The following is a 6,000-nucleotide window of genomic DNA, read 5'->3' on the forward strand; positions in this document are numbered from 1 at the left end:
GTGCTATGGTTTGTCTGTGTGTGTGGGTAGCAGTGCTATGGTTTGTCTGTGTGTGTGGGTAGCAGTGCTATGGTTTGTCTGTGTGTGTGGGTAGCAGTGCTATGGTTTGTCTGTGTGTGTGGGTAGCAGTGCTATGGTTTGTCTGTGTGTGGGTAGCAGTGCTATGGTTTGTCTGAGTGTGTGGGTAGCAGTGCTATGGTTTGTCTGTGTGTGTGGGTAGCAGTGCTATGGTTTGTCTGTGTGTGTGGGTAGCAGTGCTATGGTTTGTCTGTGTGTGTGGGTAGCAGTGCCATGGTTTGTCTGTGTGTGGGTGTGCATCCTGGTCTGTCCTGTGTGTGTGGGTAGCAGTGCTATGGTTTGTCTGTGTGTGTGGGTAGCAGTGCTATGGTTTGTCTGTGTGTGTGGGTAGCAGTGCTATGGTTTGTCTGTGTGTGTGGTGTGCAGTGCTATGGTTTGTCTGTGTGTGTGGGTAGCAGTGCTATGGTTTGTCTGTGTGTGTGGGTAGCAGTGCTATGGTTTGTCTGTGTGTGTGGGTAGCAGTGCTATGGTTTGTCTGTGTGTGTGGGTAGCAGTGCTATGGTTTGTCTGTTTGTTTTTCTGTCCAGTTGTGTGGGTGCAGTGCTATGGTTTGTCTGTTGGAGGGACCAGTGCTGTTTTGTCTGTGTGTGAGGTAGACCACATCTGTTTTAATGTGTGAGAGAGTGCTATCTGTTTTCTGTGTTTGTGAGAGACCACATCTGGTTTTCTGTGTGGAGGGTACATCTGTTTTCTGTGTGTGAGAGAGTGCTATCTGTTTTAATGTTTTTGAAAACCAGTTAGTGAGTGTCCAAGATAAGACAGCAAAACACGGCTGGCATTGGAGAGACCACATCTGTTTTAATGTGTGAGAGACCACATCTGTTTTAATGTGTGAGAGACCACATCTGTTTTAATGTGTGTGTCCTGGAGAGACCACATCTGTTTTAATGTGTGAGAGACCACATCTGTTTTAATGTGTCTGTCCTGGAGAGACCACATCTGTTTTAATGTGTGAGAGACCACATCTGTTTTAATGTGTGTGTCCTGTTTGTGTCTGTTTTAATGTGTGAGAGACCACATCTGTTTTAATGTGTGTCCTGTGAGTCCTCTGTTTTAATGTGTGATCCTCTGTTTTAATGTGTGAGTGACCCATCTGTTTTCCTGTGTGAGAGTATCCTGTTTTAATGTGTCTGTCCTGTGTGTGTCCTGTGTGTCCTGTTTTATCCTGTGTGTGTGACCACATCCTGTGTTGTCCTGTGTCTGTCCTGTGTGGGTGTGTGTCCTGTGTGTGTCCTGTGTTGTCCTGTGTGTGTCCTGTGTGTATCCTGTGTCTGTTGTATCCTGTGTGTGTCCTGTGTGTGTCCTGTGTGGGTGTGTGTCCTGTGTGTGTCCTGTGTGTCCTGTGTGTGTCCTGTTTGTGTCCTTTGTGTGTGTCCTGTGTGTGTCCTGTGTGTGCCCCCGTGTGGGTGTGTGTGGGTGTGTGTCCTGTGTCTGTCCTGTCTGGGTCTTTGTGTGTGTGTGCCCCATGTGTGTCCTGTGTGTGTCCTGTGTGTGTATCCTGTGTGTGTCCTGTGTGTGTGGGTGTGTGTCCTGTGTGTGTCCTGTGTGTGTGGGTGTGTGTCCTGTGTGTGTGGGTCCTGTGTGTGTGTCTGTCCTGTGTGTGTCCTGTGTGTGTGTGGGTGTGTGTCCTGTGTGTGTCCTGTGTGTGTGGGTGTGTGTCCTGTGTGTGTGGGTGTGTCCTGTGTGTGTCCTGTGTGTGTGGGTGTGTGTCTGTGTGTGTGTGTGTCCTGTGTGTGTGTCCTGTGTGTGTCCTGTGTGTGTGGGTGTGTGTCCTGTGTCTGTCCTGTCTGGGTCCTTTGTGTGTGTGTGTGTGTCCTGTGTGTGTCCTGTGTCTGTCCTGTGTGTGTGGGTGTGTGTCCTGTGTGTGCCCTATGTGTGTGGGTGTGTCTGTCCTGTCTGTGTCCTTTGTGTGTGGGTGTGTGTCCTGTGTGTGTGGGTGTGTGTCCTGTGTCTGTCCTGTGTGTGTCCTGAATAGATGGGTGTGTGTCCTGTGTGTGTGGGTGTGTGTGGACAGTGTGTCCTGTGTGTGTCCTGTGTGTGTGGGTGTGTATCCTTGTGTGTCCTGTGACAGCATGTGTGTCCTGTGTGTGTGGGTGAATAGGGTGTGTACCTGTGTGTGTGGACAGTGTGTGTGCAAAACAACAGAATAGATAGTATACCATTGGAGTAGCCAGGACAGCATGCCAAGCCCTTAAACAACAGAATAGATAGTATACCATTGAAGTAGCCAGGACAGTATGCCAAGCCCTTAAACAACAGAATAGATAGTATACCATTGGAGTCCTAGGAGTTAGGTGGATTCATTAGTTATAGGAGTCCTAGGAGTTAGGTGGATTCATTAGTTATAGGAGTCCTAGGAGTTAGGTGGATTCATTAGTTATAGGAGTCCTAGGAGTTAGGTGGATTCATTTAGTAGAATTAGTTATAGGAGTCCTAGGAGTTAGGTGGATTCATTTTAGGAGTCCTAGGAGTTAGGTGGATTCATTTTAGGAGTCCTAGGAGTTAGGTGGATTCATTTTAGGAGTCCTAGGAGTTAGGTGGATTCATTTTAAGAGTCCTAGGAGTTAGGTGGATTCATTTTAAGAGTCCTAGGAGTTAGGCGGATTCATTTTAGGAGTCCTAGGAGTTAGTAGAATTAGTTATAGGAGTCCTAGGAGTTAGTAGAATTAGTTTTAGGAGTCCTAGGAGTTAGGTGGATTCATTTTAGGAGTCCTAGGAGTTAGGTGGATTCATTTTAGGAGTCCTAGGAGTTAGTAGAATTAGTTTTAGGAGTCCTAGGAGTTAGTAGAATTAGTTTTAGGAGTCCTAGGAGTTAGGTGGATTCATTTTAGGAGTCCTAGGAGTTAGTAGAATTAGTTATAGGAGTCCTAGGAGTTAGTAGAATTAGTTATAGGAGTCCTAGGAGTTAGTAGAATTAGTTTTAGGAGTCCTAGGAGTTAGTAGAATTAGTTTTAGGAGTCCTAGGAGTTAGTAGAATTAGTTATAGGAGTCCTAGGAGTTAGTAGAATTAGTTTTAGGAGTCCTAGGAGTTAGTGGAATTCGTTTTAGGAGTCCTAGGAGTTAGTGGAACTATATGAGTCCTAGGAGTCACCACCATGTGTATAGATATAAATTGTGAATGAGTGAAATGTATATAGCTTATCATATGTTAGTGCAGAATTACATTCATTTCCAACAAAACGGCATTGTGCAGCATTGCGTTACAGAGGCAGTTGCAGTTCGTTCTGTGTGGTGCAGATGTTGGATTTATCGAAGGTACGAGTCAAACTGTATGAGTAGACGGCTTGACAGAAATGGGTGCAGAAGGTGAATGTTAAACTGTTGTTACACACATATCCAGATGATGCTGTCGGTGTGTTGGAAGAGTTAACCGGAGTTCTCTATACAACACAGCTCACCATTCAGATCTCCGAGACCAATGGCTTCTCTTCTACAGTGTGGGACCAGGGGCCATGGCTTCTCTTCTACAGTGTGGGACCAGGGGCCAATGGCTTCTCTTCTACAGTGTGGGACCAGGGGCCATTGGCTTCTCTTCTACAGTGTGGGACCAGGGGCCAATGGCTTCTCTTCTACAGTGTGGGACCAGGGACCATTGGCTTCTCTTCTACAGTGTGGGACCAGGGGCCAATGGCTTCTCTTCTACAGTGTGGGACCAGGGGCCATTGGCTTCTCTTCTACAGTGTGGGACCAGGGGCCAATGGCTTCTCTTCTACAGTGTGGGACCAGGGGCCAATGGCTTCTCTTCTACAGTGTGGGATCAGGGGCCAATGGCTTCTCTTCTACAGTGTGGGACCAGGGGCCATTGGCTTCTCTTCTACAGTGTGGGACCAGGGGCCAATGGCTTCTCTTCTACAGTGTGGGACCAGGGACCATTGGCTTCTCTTTCTCTTCTCTTGATAGGCTACATCGTGTTGTTAGACTACCTTTTGTTGACAGGCTACCTCGTGTTGATAGGCTACCTCGTTTTGTTAGGCTACCTCGTGTTGTTAGACTACCTTGTGTTGTTAGGCTACCTCGTGTTGATAGGCTACCTCGTTTTGTTAGGCTACCTCGTGTTGTTAGACTACCTCGTGTTGTTAGGCTACCTCGTGTTGATAAGCTACCTCGTGTTGATAAGCTACCTTGTGTTGTTTGGCTACCTCGTGTTGTTAGGCTTCCTCATGTTGATAGACTACCTTGTGTTGTTAGACAACCTCGTGTTGATAAGCTACCTCGTGTTGATAGGCTACCTCGTGTCGATAGACTACCTCGTGTTGAAAGACTACCCTGTTTTGTCAGGCTACCTCGTGTTGATAATCTACCTCGTGTTGATAGACTACCTCGTGTTGATAGACTACCTTGTGTTGTTTGGCTACCTCGTGTTGTTAGGCTACCTCGTGTTGTTAGGCTACCTTGTGTTGTTAGACTACCTTGTGTTGTTAGACTACCTCGTGTTGATAAGCTACCTCGTGTTGATAGGCTACCTTGTGTTGTTAGGCTACCTCGTGTTGTTAGGCTACCTCGTGTTGATAGACTACCTCGTGTTGTTAGGCTACCTCGTGTTGATAGACTACCTCGTGTTGTTAGGCTACCTCGTGTTGATAGACTACCTCGTGTTGTTAGGCTACCTCGTGTTGATAGACTACCTCGTGTTGTTAGGCTACCTCGTGTTGATATACTACCTCGTGTTGATATACTACCTCGTGTTGTTAGGCTACCTCGTGTTGATAAGCTACCTCGTGTTGATAGGCTACCTCGTGTTGCTAGGCTACCTCGTGTTGATAGGCTACCTCGTGTTGATAAGCTACCTCGTGTTGATAGGCTACCTCGTGTTGATATGCTACCTCATGTTGATAAGCTACACCTCTCTTTAGTTTGGCTGTGGTTAGTCTCATATCTCTCTCTCTCTCTGTGGTTAGTCTCATCTCTCTCTCTCTATCTCTCTCTCTCTCAAATGCATCTTGTAGGCATTAGTCAAACAGACAGATACACAGTGTATTCAGAACGTTAGCAGAACCCATTTTATGTTATGTTACTGGCTTATTCTAAAATGGATTTAAAAAAAAAAACATCTTTATCAATCTACACACAATACAACATTGAAATTGAATATTAATTTCTCTACCATAAGCCACCTCCAACATTGTTTTAGAGAATTTGGCAGTACGTCCAACCTGCCTCACAACCGCAGACCACATGTAACCACACCAGTGCAGGACCTCCACATCTGGATTCTTCACCTGAGGGATCATCTGAGACCAGACACCCAGACAGTTGATGAAACTGAGGAGTATTTCTGTCTGTAATAAAGCCCTTTTGTGGGGGAAAAATTATTCTGATTGGCTGGGCCTGGCTCCCAAGTGGCTGGGCCTGGCTCCCAAGTGGCTGGGCCTGGCTCTCAAGTGGCTGGGCCTATGCAGTCCCATGTGCCCATGCCCAGTCAATGTGAAATCCATAGATTAAGGCTTCATTTATTTATTTCAATTGACTGATTTCCTTGTATGAAATGTAACTCAGTAAAATCGTTTAAACAGTAGCGTGTTGCGTTTATAGTTTTGTTCAGTATAGTTATAGTTGTTAAAAGTGTTTTAGAATTTACAGTTCAGCCTAAACACGAGAAAAGACGTTTAGTGTCGGTAGCTTGGCCGGTTCAAGAGTTACTGTTGGTGAGTTATTTCATGCAAATGTTGGCAAATGTATATAATTATAGTTTCTAAAAGTTGTAATAATTGTACATGTAGAATAGTCTGAACATAAGTAAGTTGGTTTGGTGTCGGTAGCTTGGCCGGTTCAAGAGTTACTGTTGGTGAGTTGTATGCTAATTTATGCAAATGTGGGTAGTTATAGTTGATAAAGAGTTGAAAGAATTTGACGTTTGGATAGCCTGAATGTTTTAAAGGTAGTCTTGTAACTCAATATTGTCATTGGAGCAGGACCATTTTA

This window comes from Oncorhynchus tshawytscha, linkage group LG31 (genome assembly GCF_018296145.1).
Source record: "Oncorhynchus tshawytscha isolate Ot180627B linkage group LG31, Otsh_v2.0, whole genome shotgun sequence".
NCBI classification, from domain to species: domain Eukaryota; kingdom Metazoa; phylum Chordata; class Actinopteri; order Salmoniformes; family Salmonidae; genus Oncorhynchus; species Oncorhynchus tshawytscha.